The sequence below is a fragment of the Canis lupus genome, chromosome 22, assembly GCF_048164855.1.
Source record: "Canis lupus baileyi chromosome 22, mCanLup2.hap1, whole genome shotgun sequence".
NCBI lineage: Eukaryota > Metazoa > Chordata > Mammalia > Carnivora > Canidae > Canis > Canis lupus.
In genome coordinates this window covers 4,348,167-4,370,457 of record NC_132859.1, presented here as the reverse complement: position 1 = coordinate 4,370,457, position 22,291 = coordinate 4,348,167, and positions in this window count along the sequence as shown.

Sequence of the window (22,291 nt, the reverse complement as noted above, 5' to 3'; positions counted from 1 at the left end):
AATATTAACCCACTAGTGTCATGTCTTGAGAACACAAAAGATATTTTTGTCAAAAATAAGTATATTACATCAAGGAGACTTCAAGTTTTCAACTCTACATATTCTATTGCTAAAATATGACTGAGCCTTAGATCATGTAAGGTTCTAATAATTCAGTTACATTATTACAAATGAAGAAACTGGATTGATCCAAAAAGGGTAATTAGAGGGTCACTCCACCTACTCCAGTATCTTTGACTACATTATGTAGAGATGTCTTGACAAGGCAATTTGACACATCATCTCATTATTTAGACAAAAATGTAGAAGCAAATATACAACATAATGTTAACTATATGAAAAATATCAATATTACAATGGTTTCTCATTAAGAAATTATTTTTAAGTACTTTTAAGATTATCTTTTTATCTAAAGATAAATTTAGACTTTGACTCTGGATTTTCAGAATTTAACAGATATTAACATGAACTTATTTGACAGCCTAACATATAAACTCTTGAAGCACTTAAAATAGCTACTGAATAATCATTCATCTTAGATCTGAAATGCCCTGAGAGCCACTGAGTTAGTGTGAAAGGAGAATATGAGGTAAAGTACCCCAAAAATAATTAATAGGTTTTTATTAAGCAAAAACATGGAAACAAAATAGATGAAACAGTATATTTGCTTACAGCTATTTATATCAGGATAATGCTATTATGGGTAGTATTTTTTCCTCCTTTTTTCTGAATTTTCTACAATGTGATATTATTGCTTTTACAACGGAATTCTGTTTTTAGGAATGCTCAGAGAATATATACTGTTCCAGGTTCACAACATTTTTGGAGTTTAGATAAAAGATCGATATCGGTGGGGTGCCTGAGGGGCTCAGTCAAGTTTAACATCTGCCTTTGGTTCAGGTCATAATCCCAAGGTCCTGGGATCCAGTGTCAGGCTTCCTGCTCAGCAGGGAGTCTGCTTCTCCCCCTGCCCCTCACACCTGCTTGTGCATACACTGTCTCTCTCTTTTTCCCTCAATTAAATAAAATCTTAAATTAAAAAAAAAATTTAAAGATCAATATTGGGAGGAAAAGGACAGATTTCAGAGTTTTAAATAGAGCTACACTAAGGGATATAAGGTATGGTAAGAAATAAATGAGTACTAAATGCATTTATGTCTTCAGTCTTCGTTTTTTTTTTTCTTAATACAATTATTTCATGCATTCAGTTGAAGAAGAGATGAAGTCTAACTCTGTTGGATTGTAATTTATGAGAGTTAGCCCCAGAGTAGCATCTGTCAAAGATTCACAGTTCAAACTTACAAAAAGAGACTTAAATGGAATCCTATTCCTTAGTTAAACCTCTGTAAAGACAGTAAAGGCAATCCATTTCCAAGCACTCAGCAAATCATCCCATCTTTCCTCTCCAGTTCTCTTAAATTCTATACCTCCAAGAGTCTTTTATTTCCTCCAGGGAGGGGGAAATCAAAACAATAAACAAAGAAAGAAATATTTTCTCTTCAATTTCTGGTCCGCAACTATTTCTGTTTCTGCCCCTAGTCTTTAGAAAGTAGAAACTCTAACTTTTCGCTGGGTCCCCTACCTTCCTCATAGTAGTGATGGATATAAGTATGGGTAGAAGAGTGAAAGCAGGTTGGGAGTTCCAGGATTCTTGAATAGTTTTGTTTCAATTGAAGTCATTCAAGTTTACCTTTAGAAAAGAGGGGTACGTGGGTGGCCCTGCTTGTGCTCGCTCTCTCTGTCAAATAAACAAATAAAATCTTTAAAAAAAGAAAAGAAAAACACTAAATGTTAACTTGCTAAACCATAACAAATGCACTTTACTTACCATTTTTGCAACAAAAATAAAAATTTGTAGTGAACATTTACTTCCTAAAAAACAGTACTAATAAAAAAAAAAAAACCCACAGTCATTGAAGCTCTATAAAGTGTGTACTTTGGGAGAAGTGTGTCTTGATGTGCACATGCAATGTGCCAGAATCACTTACTACAGGAATATAAATACATCACTACAGAAGCCTATGGAAACCATGATGCAGTTCTTGGAAAGATCCAGCAGCACCAGCCATTTGCTCTCCCTCACCTTTGTTGAGCAAATTTCTCCTTCCGCTTCGACAACTGGGGTACCTCTGCTCGTGATCTGTCACTTTTATTTCATAAAATGGCCTCTTAGAGTACCTTTGATCTATGCGTGACAATCTGCTTAATCACACCCATGTTTTGAAGGCAATGACACCTGCTGTGTGGTTCTCAGCCTCCTGGATGACACCATTGCCTGACACCACCACAGCTACACAGGAGCAAATAGCAAACCAACTTACAATGATTTAAAAATTTTCACAATAAAAAAAAATTTAAAACTTTTAAAACAATTTTCATCTTCCAGATAAATGATCTCTCTATATAAAATTCATGGTTTGTTTTTAAAGATATGGAGAGTATGTATGAAAGAGGAGGTAGTTCTAAAGAGAACTATTCAGGCAAGACATTCTGTAGATTGGTCCTTTGACCAAAATATAGTCCTCCAGTCTGCCTAAACTCCACTATTCGAGATACTTTCAGATTAATATATACCTTCCCCTAAAGTATGCACAATCTTGGAGTATAGTATTTAAATCAGATTACTACTGTTATATTAAAATGTGCATAGGAAGAGTTTCAAAAAATATGGATTGCATTGGAGAAGTTTGAAGAATCTGAGTAGGGAAGAAATAGTCAAGAGTGAAGGAAGGAGGCCTTCCATGAGAAAGATAAGGTTAAAAAAAGAAACTATGGTTAGGAACCTAGGAGGATACTGTAGAGAGGTCTTGAAGAGTTTGAAAAGAAATATACATAGGGAGGTATGATACAAAAAACTTTTGTGAGGTGCCTGGGTGGCTCAGTGGTGGAGCGTCTGCCTTTGGCCCAGGGTCCTGGGATCAAGTCCCGCATCAGGTTCCCTGCAGGAAGCCTGCTTCTCCCTCTGCCTGTGTCTCTGCCTCTCTCTGTGTGTCTCTCATGAATAAATTTTTAAAAATCCTAAAAAAAAAAAAAAAAAGACTTCTGAGCATTATAATTTTGCCAAGGGTCAGTGTTTTGCCCAGGATTAGAGAAAAATGCTTTCTAGCACTAAATATCATCGTCAGATCCCCTCTGTGGACCAGCCCTCCTTTCTGCCTAATATGTATTCAGCTATTCGCTTATGCAGTATTTATTCAAAGTCCTGTTTATATAGTACAAGAAGAGTTAAATGGGTTTGTTTTTTTTTGTGTTTTTTTTGGGGGGGGGTACTGATTTATCAGCTAATAGCCCCTCTTCATGAAGAAATGCACACCAACTACCCCAAAATATAAACTGAACTTGTTTTAATAAATTAATATAGGAAAATACACTTAAGACTCTTTGCAGAGAATATGAAAAGAAAAAGCACTATAAGTAGCTAAATAGAATGCATAATGTGATTATCTTATTCAAACAACATAATCAATTAGTCATTTATACAGTAATGTAAATTAATTAAATCTGATTGTTTTCCTCTCAATTTTTAGCTGATACCGTTGTCAGGAAAGACAATTCGTCTTTGGGAATGAAATGTAGGTAAAGAACATTATTTTGCAACATTATCACTTGTGAGGGTCCTACAGGCTGAGATGCAGGGATGCAGGGATGCAGGGAAAAAACCAACCCAACAAACCATATAAATCTTAAGGGTCTGCTGAAGACCCAGTAGGAATTCAATCATGTTTTAGACAAATAAGCTGTATGTGAGTAATTCAGGAATTAATGTTAAGTGCCGAGATGGTCCCTCTCATTTATATTTACTAGGAAGTATTCCATACAAGAAGGGAAAGAACAATTAAGGGAAAGAAGGACTGTCAGTTGGCAAGTTTGAGGAAAAGGTGCACCAGAGTGTTGTGGAAAGGGCACGTATACTATGTCCTGCCTGATGCATTAACCCAGACAGGGCAAACAGAGAAGACAGAGGTGAGAGGGTTTTTACTGGGTTATATTTCTTAAAGTAATTCAATGCTGGTATTAAGGCCTTAAAGGATTTTGTTCTTAAAGGGCATGAGAAACTGAGTTGTAAAATAACTTAACAAAACAACATCTCGCACCTTGAACTAGGCCTATCTATTTCAGACAAGTTGTATATCCCTCAAATTGTTCCCATTTATAGACAGAAGAACACACTGAATTAGGTCATTAGCAAGACACACCCAATGCAGTGCCTCCCCATCCTACAAAACCATGAAAATTCTTTCTGGGAAAAGTAACCCTGTCCTTCAACATGTGGGTTGCTGGACGTTGTACTGGATTAGATTGCAAAGATTACATAATCTCTCTGAGGGCTGCAGGCCTTTCATCCTCTCAGCTGGCATAAAAGCAGCTCAGCACTGTCAAACAGCACTGGAAGAAATATGTGGGTATGTTCTATCACTTCATTTATACCACAAATCCTTGGCTTTTAAAACATGAACTTGATTTATCCTTCCTCTGAGTAATGTTCTATCATGATCCAAGACTGAGGGGGAAGTAGGTTCTGATTTCAAGAGCTTTTAATCCCTTGAAAGAATAATTCTTCAGCAGGATCAGGATTGCAGACTATCAAACTTCAATAGATCTTGGAGTTTTCTAGTCTAAGCCCTACTTTCCTATAGACAAAGCCATCGAAGATCAGAAAATTACTTATCCAAGATCACACACCTAGCTGATGGAAAAAGAGAGACCAGGTCCTGGGCTTTTGAGTCTCGGGTTTACATACATGAAAACTGAAACTAAAATAGCTAACCTCAAACTAAGGTGTCGTGTTTCTCCAATCTGGCTAATGGAATGGAATCACCAGAGGAATTTTTTTTATATTTATTTAAGTGGAATTCCCAGATCCCACCATAGACAATTCAATCAAAATCCCTGGGTGGAAAGACCTGGCTTCTATGTTTTTATTGTTTTCTTGAATTTTCCCAGACAAATCCAAGATGGAATCCGTTTGAAAACTACTAGTCTGGACAAAGAGCCAATCGTCTTTGGCTAGAAGGACCATCCCAATGACATCCCAAAATGTTCCTGGTGTGCATCTGTGGTCCCAGGTCTAATTATTAATAGAAGCTCCTTTCACTTTTAAAAGTGTCCCAGAATGTATGACAAGCTAACCTTATCTTTAATTCATCTGACTTGTAAGCACTGAAATAACATCTCCAATGGCAAACGCAAAGTTCCCCCTAAAGTATTAAAAACTAGAGCTAGAGATCATGGGACTGCCCTAAGAAAGTGAATCTGTTCAGCTACTCGGCAATTCTCCCCTTAATAAAGAGACATGTCTGTTTCCATAATGATTTTTTACTTAACGTGACCATGTAGCCAAGTTATAAAAGACTTTGGGAAGGCTGTTTTACCAGGATCTGATTAAACTTAATAATATAAGAATTCCCTATATCTCTAATCAAGATATAGCAATTTATTAATGTCAGATACATGAGGAGTAATAGAATCCTGACAAGAAAACTAACTCATTAAAGAAAATGCCTAGGCCTGCAACATATCCAAAAAAAATCATTTATGTAATTTAAGGGATTACTAAACTGCTGCATTTTAAAAAAATCTCCATTTCTGTTTGTTGTTGCTGATTTTAGTCTGGACATTTTGAGCTACAAGTAATGGAAACCCAATTAAACTAGCTTAAAGTAAAAAAAAAAGAAAAAACATATTGACTTATATACTTGAGAAAGGAAGGAATGGCCCCAGCAAGCATAAATATATCCAGGACAAGGTCAAGATCCTTACTTACACATGGGCCTCATTCCCTCCTATTGTTCACAGACTCCATCAACATTATAAGCTAGACAGTGGTCAGTGGTCTAAACTTCGTATCCTCCAAGCAAGGGGACCACAGAAGCAAGAGACAATTTTCTACACTTGTCCTAGTAGAAATATACCAAGGAGTCTGAATGGTTGGCTGATATCATTAAGTAACCTTCTGAACAAATCTATTAGCCAAGGGAGTGGTTGCTCCAATTACATAAGACTGTGTCTCATTCCTACCCACTAATATCAGAGTGAATAAAGAAGGGGTCTATTATATGAAGTTAGGAGGGACACAAAGGAAAGCTATTGTATGACTAAAACCTGTAACAACCATTCTTATAGACCCTCAAAAAGTAGATGCTTCAATTCAGTAGATTAGTACAGAAAATCTTACAACAGCTTTGGGGAAACACTTGCACCTTTTAACACTAAAATAAGAAGATATACTGAGTGAAAGTGTATACTTTACTCTCCTAAATGCATTATTCCAAATTCAAGATGCAGTAAGAATGACCCTTCTTCACAAAAGCACCTACACCTCTATTGGGAAGTTGCTATTAGAAATGCAGTTACATACCAATGGAAGAGAGTGACTGAAATATCTCCTTTATTCTATATAGGACACTGAATACAAATGGAGAAGCATAAAATTACACAGGAAGTCTAGAAAACAATGAAATCCAGATTCAGGATGTCCTACCCCTTTACTGACCCCTACAAACAAAATATTTGCAAACAACACTTTAATGCTTTTTATTCAAGTATCAGGTGGTAGCAAGAATTTGTGGATTACTGAAATGGAAACTCAGAAAACAGGTCAACAGAAAATAGTCATGAGGTTAGGTAGTTAATTTTCTTTCTGATCAATTTTAGAATATGTTTCTTAGCCCTCTGTTTCCAGGTTGGGACTATATTCAAACGTGAAAAGAAATAAATATTGATTGAACACAGATGGTGAGTATATTAATACTGCAAATCCAAGAGAATGAAGCATGTCCCCATGAGCTCCTCTCCATTGTAATCTCTATTTATTATCAGATGTTTTAATGTATTCAGTTCTGCTCCAGGAATACACTTTTAGCACTCTGTAAACATGAAATAGTAAGTATGAGTACATAATTTATAACAAAGAAGAAAATCAAGGCATGAAGATGTTGGGCTTTTTCTGGAAATTCTAGTCATTATGAAGGTTAGAAACTGGATGCTGAAGGAGAATATACACTGGTCAGTGTAATCACAATTTTCATAGAGGAAAATGTTTTCCATACTCAGCTACTAACTACTCAATGCTATGCTTCAGGGAGCAAATTGTTATTCTTCAGACCAAGGTTTTCCAAGTTTGAGATGTTAGTATAAAGTGTACATTACTGGGTATCACTTCATCTTTGGTGACTTAGAATCTATGAAGAAAAGGACTGACCAGGAACCTTTATTTTATTAAGCATTCTCAGGTAATTCTTAAAAAACTAAACTTTTAAAGCTTCTGCTTTACTATTCACTAATTACTAGTATAATATTCACCAGCTGTAATAGATCACTGTTTTTCCCCTTTATACTTGAATCTTAATAAAAACAATACATAATCAGTCTTGACTTATATTCCTTAAGGAACTCAGAAAAGCATTCCTTAAACAGATTTGAACCTACAACTAGCCTCTCTCAGGAACGCAGATTAGGTCCCCCATCACTCCCTTAACAAATATGACAGCTGCCACTTTCTATGTTGAGGGTAGAAAAATGAGCACAATAGAAAAATGTCTGCTTCCGTGGACCTTACATTTTAGATGAAAGAGAGCCATCAATTAAGACTTTTTATACAACGAAAATATACAGTGGTTCAGATAGTAATATTTGCTATGAAAAGAGATGAAACAGAATACAGGCAACAGACAGTATATCAAAAGAGAGGGAAACAGTGTTTGAAATTTCACGTGACAGCTGACTCCCCGAAAGCAACAATGGAAGCTTAAAGAATAAAGTATCTTTAACACACTGAGAGAAAAATAACTGCCAATGTAGAATTTTATACACAATAATACTGTTCTGTAAAAACAAAGTCAAACAACTACATTCTCAGGTAATAAAAAACCCGAGGGGGTATTCAAGGTTAATTCAAGCTCAACTTTCAGTAATAGTGGAAGAAAGAGTGGTGCCATAAGCCCACAGCAGATAACAAAGATAAAATAGATAAAATATGGAAAAAAATATATAAATAAAACTATTGAGATTCACTAAGAAATATCTAAAAATACAAATAAACTCAAAAACCTATGCCGGAAAGGCTAAGAATTTTGAATTCACAGCATGAAAACAACAGAACTAAAATCAGAATCTAAACTGCCCTAAAAGTCCTGACAGCTAAACTATGTATTACTGGATGCCAATGGACACTACAGAGAAGCAGGTGGAAAGCAGACAGAAATCTGTTCTTGAAGAAAAGCAGTGATGCAGAGCTGAATATGTGAATTTGATATTCTTCTTAAAAAAATACATTCCAAACTGTGGGAAAATCAAGTAGCAGAAAACCTAAAGGTGAGAATACAGGGTAGCAGAAAACCTAAAGGTGAGAATACAGGGCTCAAAGTAAACAAAACAGCAGTTAATTGCATGTATCCTTAGAAGTTACCCTTGCTTTTTTGCTCTGTTTTTATGTCATTGTTCTGCTTTTCAAACCTGGTCCTCTGTGGGTTTCCCCTATACCTAAAAACCTTGGCAGTGAACCAAGTACTCAAGCATAGATGGGGCTCGCCACAGTGAGGGTTATCATGTCTATAAATATGTTCAAAGAATTGAAGAAAATATGGTATCAGTGAATAAACAGATAAGTAATCTCCAACCAGAAATAAACATTATTTTTAGATGATAATTTTAAATCTGTAGAATTTAAATATAAAAGTTCTATAATCTCTATTTGGGCACTACAATAGACTGGAGATAGCAGAAAGACAAGGAGAATTTAAAGGCAGCTACCGAAATTACCCTATCTGAAAAAGAGAAAAAAGTAAGACTGAAGAAAAGTAAACAGAACCACAAAAACGTAGAACAACAAAAAGCAGTCAAGCACATGAGTAGTTGGAATCCTAGGAAAAGGCAGAAAAAAAGTATTTGAAAAAATATTGATCGAAAACTGAAAATTTGATTAAAAATTTTTCATTACATATCTACAAAACTCAACAAGAAAATACAAAGAAATCCCCTCCCACATACATCATGGTCAAATTGCTGAAAGTCAAAGATAAAGAGGAAATCTTGAAAGCAAACTGACCCCCTAAATAGGATAATAATATGAAGAGCTGACTTCTCAGAAAACCATGAAAGTCAGAAGACATTGGATGACCTATTCAAAGGGCAGAAGAAAAATGCTATTAACCAAGAATTTTAAGTGTAGTGAAGCATTTCTTTAAAACTGCAGGTTAAAAACCATACAAATATCTCAATCATTGCAAAAAAAGAGAGAGAGAGAGAGAGAGAGAGAGAGAGAAAGCCCTTGATAAACTTCAATATCCAATCAAAAAAAAAACTATTTGCAAAGTAAAAGTAGAAGATGACGTCTTTAATCATATACAGAAAATAATGCACATAATGGAGAGGAGGCCGTGTTAAGAATACAGCACTGTGTCATATTCCAAAATGGTCCTTTTTCCCTCCCACTGCTGGAAACATGAGGAGATTTTTCTCTGACATTTACTGTGAAAACCTGTGTGAGCTCCTGGAGGTAAAACCACAAAAGTATGTCCCCCAACTATGACTGAGTCCCCTGGAGTTTTTAACTCTCAGATTTGTCCACTGTCCTAGCTGCCAGTAATTCACCAATGACAGTTCACATTTTCCTTCCACAGCTCTGGTTCCCAGAGAGATTTCTGCTCTGGTATGTTGTGAGTCTCTGTATCCTTCTGTCTGTCTCCCCAATTTGGGGGAGAGTCATTTGCCTTGTGGCTCTACTTTTCTTACAGATCTAAGAACAGTTGTCAATTTTTCAGTTTGTTCAGCTTTTACTTGTTAGGACAGAGTGCTGACTTCTAACATCCTTACATGTGGAACTGAAAGTACACTTTCTTTTTGAAATTGACAACAAGACAGAGGTATCTGCTGTCACTGCTTCTATTTAACAGTATTTAGGCTGACCTAGTCAAAGTTAAAAAAAGAGAAATAAATAAAATAAAATAATTAATAAATTAAATGAAGAACTTCCATTAATAAAAAAAAAACTCCATTATAGAGCAAAAATGCTAGTCATAGAGTGATAAAAAAAAATGCATAATTGTAACCAAGGGCTCAGATCCAGAATACATTAAAAACTTCTGCAAATCCATAAGAAATGAGATGACCACAGTAGAAAAAATGGACGGGAGACTTAAACAAAAATTTAAAAATAAACTAAAATTAAATTAAATTAATATTTTAATAAAGGACATCCAAACGGCCAGTAGATAGAAGAAAGTTTCTCAACCTTATCAGTAATCAGAGATATGGAAATTAAAAACACAGTAAGTTCTCACTACATATTTATCAGAATGACTAGAATAAATACAATGAAAAACTTACACTCCATCAATAGGAATATAAATTGATCAACACTTTGAAAAATCAGTTGACATTATCTAAGTTAAGCATACATATATCTTGTCACTTAGCAATTCCACTCTTAGGTATGTCCCCTACATGAACTTCAAGAGACATGTGCCAAGTGTTCATAGAAACATTATTCCTAAGAGCCAAATACTGAAAACAACTCAAGTGTTCATAAACAATAAATGGATGAATAAATTGTAATATTTTCATTCAGCTGAATAGCAAAAAAAAAAAAAGAAGAAGAAGAAGAAGAAGAAGAAAAGAAAAAAAAAGAAAAGAAAGAAAAGAAAATGAAGAACTGCAAAACAATTACAATTCAATGAACTAAAATTCCAAAGACAGAAGAGTCCTTCCTAGGTGAGACGTTGATCATGGTCATTGGCTATTTTCTGCTCTGGGGGCTTTTGCCAAATCCTGGGAGAACAAAGCCTGATTCAGGGAAAGACTATTAGCAAAGATGCTGAGAAGGAAATCAGGAAAGGTCCAACGGTTTTGAAGTACTTCTGTAAAAGATTAAAAACTACAGGAGCCCAATTTTTAGCACATGATATTTTTTAAGATACATCCAACTTGAACATGTTTTTGTATTTTTACATTATGTTTTTCACTTTGCTGGAATCTGTTTGCTGGAGTTTGTTTAGTAGGAGTTTTTGAACATGTGTTCTTGAACGAGATTGTCCTATAATTTTCTTTCATTATAATATCCTAGTCTGGTTTTAGTTTCAGAGTTTACTAGCCTCATAAAATGAGTTGATGAGTGTTCACTCTTTTCATATTCTCTAGAAAAGCTTTAAATTGCATTTTTAAAAACATCTTAAATTGCATCACAATTAATTCCTCCATGAAGGCTTGATAGAATTCACTAAAGTGTTGGTGTCTAGTATTTTCTTTGTTGTTGTTGTTTTTAAAATTTTATTTATCTATTCATGAGAGAGACAGAGCAAGAGGCAGAGACACAGGCAGAGGGAGAAGCAGATTCCTTGCAAGGAGCCTGATGCAGGACTCAATCCCAGGACCCTGGGATCACGACCTGAACCAAAGGCAGATGCTCAACTACTAAGCCACCCAGGTGTCACTAGTATTTTCTTTGTGAGGACATTTTTTTAAACTGCTGCATCAATGATGGAATAGTTATATACTAAGGTATTATTATTATTATTATTTTGAGTTTTTCCAAGTTATGTTTAGTTTTCTAGGAAATTGTAATTTATTTATTTATTGGCATGGATTCGTCCACAGAAATCTCTTTATTTTAAATATCTGTCATTCTTCTGACAATATCTTTTTTCTTTGATTTGCCTTTTTATTATGAACATTTTCATACAATCACAAAGCAAAAAGACTGGTGCAAACCAAAATGGTTAATCATTTTGCAATTGTTTCTGTATTTTCATTTTGAACTTTTTGTGTCTTTTGGCTTTTGAGATTCCCCTTAGAGATAGCATATATTAGACTTTTTCTTTTTAACTTGACAATCTCTGCCTTCTAATGGAAAATTTAACCTCTTCTTTTTTAAGTTTAATTTTTTAAATTCTATTTTTTACACAGCTTTGAAAAATATATATGCTATTTCTATTAATTGAATTGTTAATCTTAAATTTTTAACCTGTAAAATTATTTTAACATCTAAATTTTTTTCAATATTTCTCTCTCACAAACTCAAATACATTTAACTCCTATCACATCCCTCTCATCCTATATGTTAATTTTGCTAAATAGTTATTTTCTGTCTTAACTACCCAAATCAATATTAATATTTATACCATAAAATTATATTTTCTAGATTTACTCACATATTTGCCAAGTTCCTTGCCCATCTGTCCATCCTTGCATATCAGAATTCCTTTGAGGTCAATTTACTTTCTTCTTCAAAAATATCATATATATTAGTTTTGATGAGCTATAATTCACAGACAGGGTTAGTTTCCTAGGGCTGCTATAACAAATTACCACAAATTTCATGACTTAAATCAATGGAAATTTATTCTCTCATAGCTATAGAGGCCAGAAGTCTGAAGTCAAAGTATTGGGAGGGCTGCACTCCCTTCAAAGGCAGAAGGGGAGAAACCTTGCTTGCTTCTTCCAGCTTCTGATGGCTTCCAGCATTCTTTGGCTTGTGGCAACATAACTCACTGTCTGCCTTAAGGTCTTCTCTCTGTGTCTCTGTTGTCTTCTCTTTTTATTAAGACACCAGTCATTGAATTTGAGGCTCACCTTAAACACAGAATGATTTCAGCTTGAACTCTAATTACATCTGAAAAGACCCTATTCCCAAATAGCCACCTTCTGAGGTTCCAGGGAAACACTACACAAACCTCTACACACACCATATAATTTACCCATTTGTAGACAATGGTTTTTAGAATATAGATGTGCAATCATGACCACAATCAACTTTAAAACATTTCTATCAATCCCCTGCCAAAAGGAATACCATACTCCTAAGCACATGTTCTAAATCTTTCTATAGTACCTATTGGTTGCAGTTGTTTTCAGGGGTTTTCTTTGTTTGTTTGTTTTAATGTCTGAAAGGGTCTTTATTTTGTATTCATTCTTTAAAATTTAGCAAAGTTTAAAATTCTAGATGAACATTTATTTTCTCTCAAGTTTAAATAAATTATCCCACCATTTTCTGAATCTTTTACTATTGTTGAGAAGTCTGCTATTAAAATAATTGTCATTTCTCAACAAAAAGAAAAGACATTCAAAATTGACAAAGAAGTAGTCAAACTCTCCCTCTTTGCAGATGACATGATGTCATATATAGAAAACCCAAAAAACTTTATCCCAAGATTGCTAGCTCTCATACAGGAATTCAGCAATGTGGCAGGATACAAAATCAATGCACGGAAATCAGTGGCATTTGTGTACACTAACAAAGAGACTGAAAAAAGAGAAATTAAGGAATCAATCCTATTTACAATTGCACCCAAAACCGTAAGATACCTAGGAATAAACCTAACCAAAGAGGTAAAGGATCTATACCCTAAAAACTACAGAACACTTATGAAAGACATTGTGGAAGACACAAAGAAATGGAAAAACATTCCATGCTCATGGATTGGAAGAATAAATATTGTAAAAAATGTCTATGCTCCCCAGGGCAATTTACACATTCAATGCAATCCCTATCAAAATACCATGGACTTTCTTCACAGAGTTGGAACAAATAATCTTAAGATTTTTAAAATTATTAGTTTTTAATTATTATTTTAATTATTTAAATAATTATTATAATTATTTTAATTATTATTATAAATTTCTTTATATATAAATATATAAACATATATTTTTATATATTTATATATAAATTTAATTATTATAAAATAGTTATTTTAATTATTATTATTTTATTAAGATTTGTAAGGAATCAGAAAAGACCCCAAATAGCCAAAGGAATATTGAAAAAGAAAACCAATGCTGGGGGCATCACAATGCCGGATTTCAAGCCATACTACAAGGCTGTGATCATCAAGACAGTGTGGTATTGGCACAAAAACAGACACACAGATCAATGGAACGGAATAGAGAACCCAGAAATGGATCCTCAACTCTATGGTCAACTAATATTCAACAAAGCAGGAAATAATATCCACTGGAAAAAGCACAGTCTCTTCAATAAACGGTGTTGGGAAAATTGGACAGTGATGTGCAGAAGAATGAAACTAGACCATTCTCTTACACCAGACACAAAGATAAACTCAAAATGGTTGCAATATCTAAATGTGAGATAAGAATCCATCAAAATCCTAGAGGAGAACACAGGCAACAACTTTTTTGAACTTGACCACAGCAACTTCTTGCAAGATACATCTAATGCAGGCAAGGAAACCAAAGCAAAAATGAACTATTGGCACCTCATCAAAATAAAGAGCTTCTGCACATCAAAGAAAACAGTCAACAAAACTAAAAGACAACCTACAGAATGGGAGAAGATATTTGCAAGTGACATATCAAATAAAGGGCTAGTATCCAAGATCCATAAAGAACTTATCAAACTCAACATCCAAGAAACAAACAGTCCAGTCAAGAAATGGGCAGAAGACATGAACAGACATTTCTCCAAAGAAGATATAGACATGGCCAACAAACACATGAGAAAATGCTCCGCATCACTTGCCATCAGGGAAATACAAATCAAAACCACGATGAGATACCACCTCACACCAGTGAGAATGGGGAAAATTAACAAGGCAGGAAACCACAAATGTTGGAGAGGATGTGGAGAAAGGGGAACCCTTTTGTACTGTTAGTGGGAATGTGAACTGGTGCAGCCACTCTGGAAAACAGTGTGGAGGCTCCTCAAGAAGTTAAAAATAGAGCTACCCTACAACCCAGCAATTATATACTGGGTATTTACCCCAAAGATACTGACATAGTGAAACACCAGGACACCTGCACCCCAATGTGCAGCAATGTCCACAACAGCCAAACTATGGAAGGAGCCACAATGTCCTTCAACAGATGAATGGATACAGAAGATGTGGTCTATATATACAATGGACTCGTTACTCAGCCATCAAAAACAATGAATACCCACCATTTGCTTTGATGCGGGTGGAACTGGAGAGTATTATGTTGAATGAAATAAGTCAATCAGAAAAAGACAATCATCATATGGTTTCACTCATATGTGGAATGTAAGAAATAGTGAAAGGGATTATAAGGGAAAGGAGAGGACTGAGTGGGAAAAATTAGAGAAGGAGACAAACCATGAGAGACTCCTAACTCTGGGAAACAAAGGGTTGCAGAAGGGGAGATGGGCACTGAGGAGCGCATGCATGGGGTATTATGCTATACGTTGGCAAATTGAATTTGAATAAATCTAAAAATTAAAAATAGAAAAAAAGAATCATTGTCATTTCTTTGTGTCATCTGTGGTTCTGTTTTAAAAATCTCTTTATTTTTAGACTTCTTCAGTTTCCCTGTGATGTATTCAAGTATGATTAGAATTTGTTGTAATTATTAAATCTGTAAGTTTGTACATTTCATCACCTTTAATGATTATCAACCATCATCTTTTTACATAGTGATTCTTTTTCATTCTTCATACTCTCTGCCCTTCAGGAGATTTACATCAGAGGGAAAATTTAACTTCCAGTTAGTTCAAAAGACTGCCGTGTTCTGGTCCCTTTCTTAGTAGAGAGACTTTCAGGGACAGCATTATGACCTACAGCCAACTCATAGATATGTAAGATTAGTCACAGGAGAAGCTGTGGGGAAACATGAATTTCTCAATATAAAGCCATTTCCATGCCATCTGAGGAAAAACTCAAAGTCCATGCCTTACTGAGAATGGTGAGTACATTAAGCATCATTTCATATTAAGGACTGTGCTGCTATATCATAAATTTTAAAAAAGTATGTTAATTATTTAAAAAGACTAGAAATAATTGCCTAGTTTGTAGAAAAATATTTGAGCTTGGAAACTCTCTATTATTTCCTTAAATGTTCCAGAGTAAAGGTGCTACAGAAATCTAATCAATCATACTTTGCTGTTTTCAAAGAAAACACAAAATACCGATTGAGCAATGATTGTAGCCAATAACCTAGTATATAATTCCAGTTAATTATAATTTTTGACAATACTTTTCTTTCAGTGAGCAAAGCTCAGACTCCAAGTTAAGACATTATCTTATTCATTATGCCAGAAATGGATTCCTAAAATAGATGATTAAAATAAACTACTACAAATCCAACTGTCTAAATGGAAGTTATGTCTTTGTCATAAAACTTACTCAGGGTATTTGGAAACTATAATTTGAAAAACAGAAATCAAATATGTCCGAGGGCAACCGCGCATTTATCAGAGTATTTCCACATACATACTTTAATTTGCTCTCCTACACAGTAAAATATATATGTTTGGCAGAAGTTATTGCTGCACCAATGTGTGGTTTTTTTCTTCTGTATTTCCCTTCCCCCTTTCCAAGAAGGTAGACAGGATCTTTTTTTAATATTTTTCCCTCGGTGTGGTGGCCACTGCCAGGCCTGTCCACAGAAAGTCCCTAAGCAGACTTAAATGAGAAATTCAGATAAGGAGAGAAAGTCCCCATGCTGGCAAAGCAACAATTTCAAGGCCTGAAACCCAGATTTTTTTTTTTTAAATCTGGTTCACATGGCCTCTTGGAGAAGCCGAAGTATGGCCTTTTATGGTAATAGGTTATTTCAGGGTGCTGATGTGGCTGGAAATATAAAGGGCAGTGAGCCTACATCCCACCTGAAGGACATTTCCCTTTCCTCATTTCCTTTTTCAGGGATTGCCAAGACCCCAGAGATTGGCTGTATGGCAGTTAGATACAAGGGAGTCAGGAAAGAGCCATACCTATATACTCGTATCTTTGTATTTATGTTTATACCCTGCTCCAGGAGCAAACATAGTCCATATTATAGTTTTCATCTGCCCTTAAACCTGAACCAGACTCCATGGGGATAATTGTAGAAGCAAAAGCTATTTGAAGGTAATCTTTTGTGAAAGTCTACACTTATCACATATATCATACTAATTCTTCTGAAGTCCCTTTGAAGTATGAGTCTGTGTGTTGGGAGGTAGTGCATGGATTTTGGGTGGGTAGCTTAGGTGGAGAGAGAGTCTAGAAGATCTACAGCGGGCTCCCTAGGGCAAGTGACAAGCCTATGGATGATGAGTTTTGTCCAAGACATGGCATAGAAGAAAAGAACTGTGGATTTTCAAGGGTCTGTGGGTGCTTGGGTCATGAGAATATCAGCAGCAACAACAACGGATTAGAGAGTCAAGACCCTGCCTTTGTTTCTAAGCACTGTATGAGACTCTGGATTTCTGGATAATTCTGGAGAGGGGTGAGAACTGCCATCAGGATTGATACCGCATTCCTCAGCAACTTCTCAGAGTGGGGAAACCAGGTTAGGGTCTACGTTGATTTAAAGGAAGTAAAGTAATGCATTATTTCTGACTATGTGACTTAATATTAATACCTACTACCTATGGTATATATTTACAACTTAGCTTTCAAACTGAAAACATTTCAAAATATTATCTTTCACTTTCTTATAAAACACACATGTATACCCACCCAAAGACATATACACACATGCACACACATATTCCTCTTATTCTATTTCTCTTTCATACATGTATCACTTTTTGTATATTTTTCATTTTCTACAGCATTAGATTTAGTGTAATTGTGATTCTCCTGTCGACCTTTTTCTCTTTGTTTGGCATCGAATCTTTACGAACTCTTTGCTGATGCATTTCATTCACCCTATATCCATACTTTTATCTCTACCTCTTTCACCTAGCTCCACTGTTTTCATCTTTGGCTAAGGTACAGTAAGAATTCTAAGTCTTTAAGAAATTAATTAATTTTTTTAAAAAAAGACTTTATTTATTTCTTTGAGAGAGAGCAGGAGGGGCAGAGAGGGAGGGAGAAAGAATCTGAAGCAGACTCAGCACTGGGCATGGAGCTCCATTCAGGGCTCAATCTCATGACCACCATCAGACTGTGTGACCTGAGCCGAAACCAAGAGTCAGATGCTTCACTGATTGAGCCACCCAGATGCTCTGAATTAATTTTTAAAAAATAAATGCTCCTGAATCATATCCTTTTCTTTTGAAGTACGACCTTTTTATCTTCCCTGCTTTAAAACTTTAAATATTTAACCTGTGGATAGAATAGACTCAGACTTCTTTCGCAAGCATAGCAGAGAAATGAAAGAATAAAAATGTATAGTCCTTAATAATAGCAAATAGAGGGACAAGATATTTTCAGCACAAAACAGACACAAAAGTGATTCTCCTCAGAAGGAAAGAAGTCAGAAGAATAGGAGGCACTGAATAGGTGAGAAAGAAAATGGATAAAGAAGCAATTGCTACAAGAGGCAAGAAAAAGTGGCATGAAGGGTACCCTGAAAAGGAAGAGACGTTTTATAATTAGAATAAAGAAAGGAGACATTACAAAATCCACAATCTGATATATACTTGAAAAAAGTGAATGGTGCCACTCACCATCTTATTCTTCACAACAGAACAGGAGATGCTGTCACTGGCTCAGGACAATATTGAAGCTCAGAGAGTAAAAAAAAAATAAAAAAATAAAAAAAATTAAAAAAAGGTTTGAAGTACCTGCTCTGGACAAGCACAAGTGACAATAACAATAAATACAACAATAAAAAAAAGAATGACACTATAAACATAATAACTAACTGTCAGTCCTCTATTTTGCCCCTCCAGATAGCTTCTCGGGCCCTCGATCTGTCTGCCCCATCCTGTTGGCCTCCCTTGTTCTGGTCTTTCTGTCCACAGGTTCCTCTGGAATCTTTGCCCTCTTCCTTCCCTCTCCTATTCACAAAGCTAAGTTTCACTGTTTCCTTTTACCTACAGGAGCTGCCTTCTTACATTCTTGCTACATCTCACATTCAATTCCACCTTCGCTTTTCCCCACGTCCATTCCGAAATCCAGAACTTACCTGTATTAATTCTTAGAACTAAATCTACTGTTTTTCTTCCTTTCTCTTCAAGCCACAAAATAGTGCCTCTCATTCATTTGGTAGCTGTCAACAACTTGGTTGTTTCAATGTACCTTCCATTTTACATTCGTAAAGATAGGCTACCTCTTCCTACCGCCTCTCTTTCCAGGGAAATCCTGAGCGTTCATATAACTAGTCCTCTCTTCTCAGGAGTTAGCACAGTCCCATCTTTTAAAGAAGACACTGGAATATGTTTTCCTCCATATCAAGACCTCAATACTTGACAGTTAGGTAATTCCTTAACCCACAGTAAGAGTATTTACCCCTCAACTTTCTCTGCCCTAAAATGATATATATCTTGCTCTTCTGACCTTGCCATAGTTATTTTATTCAAGCTAGTTTCCCACTTTCCTTGGGACTAGTGATTTCTTTAAATAGGCCCCTGCATTCCCTATATTCAGATTTTCCTTCTCAAAGATAAAGAACAACATTCATACTTGGTTGATGAAGTGAATCGCCTCATAAATCCTCTAGCATACGAACTTCTAAAACTAGAGGGGAAAATATGAATCCAGACTACAACCCATTTGTGCTTGCTTGCCTGTGCTCTCAACTGGATCTGTGGAAGGTTAAAGATGGCCTCAGATTATCTGATACACCTTTTATCAAAAGATTAGATCTATGTTCCCATCTCTTGAATGTGGGTAGGTCCTATGACTGCTTTGACTACATTAAATATGGTAGGAATATTGCTGTGACTATTTCTGGGACCAGGTACTAAGAGACCGATAGTTTCTACTTCTCTCTTAGAAGACTCACATATGGCACCCTGAGTGCACCATGTGAAAAAAGCAGATCACTCTGATGAAGAGACCGAATAGAAAGACCTGAGGCCACATTGAAAAGGAGAAGGATTCAACTGGGTATCACCTTCCAGCCATTGCTAAGGCCCCAGGCATATTAGGAAAGCCTCTAGGCCAGACCACCAACCTCCTGTTATAACACTGAGTAACCCCAGTCAACACCATGTGGAGCATAAGAATCACCCAACCAAAGCATGCCTAAATCCTCAAACCAGAAAGACATGAATATATAAAATTATTATTGTCTGAAGCCACAGAATTTGGGGGTAATTTGTTATGTGGTAATAAACAAAATCTATGGGCACACCCAAAGGAATACCATTCATGCATAAATAGACGAAGTTCATTTGTTCCTCAGTGAATTTAAAATATAGTATATCCACCTTTTACAGATAGAAAAAAAAGATAGTAGTACCACTGCTAGATTCAGTATTAGTATGTGGTTAAGATTATGGGCTCTGGAACCAGATAGTCTGGTTTGTTACTCACCAGTTGTTTAAACTTCTGAAGCAAATGGAGCCTCAGACAGTTCCAAATAAGCTTGTTACACTGAATTATAGAACATTAAAAGTAGAAGGGATCTTGGGATCATCTAGCCCAATAACTTCCAAGCCATGTTCCCAGGAACCCCTCAAGGGGAAGAGGGAAGTTAAATGGGTAGAACACAACCACACTCCCACTGAGTTGACCAAAGTAACTACCCCATCCATGTTAGATTTCCAGACAGAATTTCCTCTAAAAAAATGCTGCTAAAATATTAAAATACACACATATATTCTATGCTAGTTCTCAAACCTTCAAATTCAAACACAAAAAAATTTTTAATTCATCAGAATCTCCAAAGGACTGCAAAAACTGTATTTGCTTAGTTACAATGGCATCTTCCAAGGGACATCTACTTTTATCTTAATTTTAACAAACATGTTTGCAGCCTGTGATGTTAAGAATAAGGTCATTTTCATATGCTGAAAGTGTTTCTTAAGTCTTGAACTTGATATTTTCTTAAGCATGGCTGAACATCTTTACACAATCAATGGCTTACATTAAATTTGCCTACAAGCTTTATGCTCATAGGCCTTATGCACATAGGTGAGGATAGAATATGTCAACTTTTATTAAAAATGATATTTTATTTGTTTTAATGTGTTAATGTGACCTGTAATTTCATCCCAACTTTGTGCCTTTCTATGATGTCCTATGATCTTGCTAGTACCATGTAGGATGTGGCAAGGGTAGTGCTTTGCAATGAAAGGCCCAGACTGGGAAGTCTGATAAATCAGAAGAGACATGATAGAATTTGGAGTAGACAAGTAGTAGAATCCAGTGAGTTTTGACTAATGCAGAACAGTCAGGAAGTAGACACTTGGGCAGAGTCTAGAGTTCAGGTCATGGGGGTAAACAAGAATAGGTCTGTTATCCAAGATGATAATTTCCAATCCAAACCCACAGACTATCTTGTTTCCATTCTGCATACGCAGCCTTAGGCCTCCAGGCTTTCACCATCAGAAAAAACCCTAACAGCATAAAAATATTATTTTATCCCCAAGTACAAAATTTCTAGGAAACTAATGAGTTTGGAATTATAATCTTTCAGGTTTGAATTTTAATCCAGCTCTAAATTCCACATCTGCACTTTTATGAATTAAAACTTTGTATATAGCTTAATTTTGGCATCTACAAAACTTACATAATACTGGTTCTAAAACAGTTAAATTCCTGAACTACTGCATCCAGGAAGGATGTTTAACAGACACAGACTGGAATGATCATGACATTACTGTTCTTGCCCAATGGGGATCTTTTTCAGTTCAGACTCAACTGCAAATTATTTTTCCCTCACAGAGTAAGTGAAGTAAATCTAATACTGAAACATGCAGGTGGAACACAAAGGTAATAAATAGAGAGTATTCAAAAGGAAGCCAAAAGTTGCAATCCAGTAAATGAAAAAATAAATCATTTTCAGAGTAAGTAAAATTAGCAGAAGGCATTTAGCAGAAATCCCTGGATAGAAGCCACCCTCTTTAAAAATTATTAATAGTATCCTTATACTTAAAGAGAACTCAAAGCAATAATACTTTTTTAAAAAACCCTCTATACTAAGTAATTAAGGCACAGACCCAAGAATATAACTTTCCTAGCACAGACAGGCATGAAACAAGAGATGTGTGTCAGACCAACATAGGCAACTCAAGGAAATAAAACAAGATCAAGGATAAATGTATAACTTCATTTGTTAAAAGTTTCAGCAGTAATTTTTTAAAGAAATAGGAATATTAATTTCAGGATTAGTTCATTATTCATGCTTTATCACTAACTCTACAGAATACTTCATAGAGTTCTCTTTCCAAAATACAGGCTTGGTAATTTCCAAATGTTCCCTTCTCCTGCTAGAATGTTGCAAGTTAAGAACCCTCCAACCATTGGTGTAGATAATTATTATGATTATATGGACCCATTTCTTTATTTTGGTCAAGACCCTGCTGCCCAGAGAGCCAGACAAGGTAAGCAAGCAGTCACCTAATCATACATGTTGAACCGCCCTGGTGGGCAACAGAGAACACATTTCAGGTAACTCTGGTATGTGTATAAATCTCTCCTATTACATACCAGACACTTGACCTACAGCA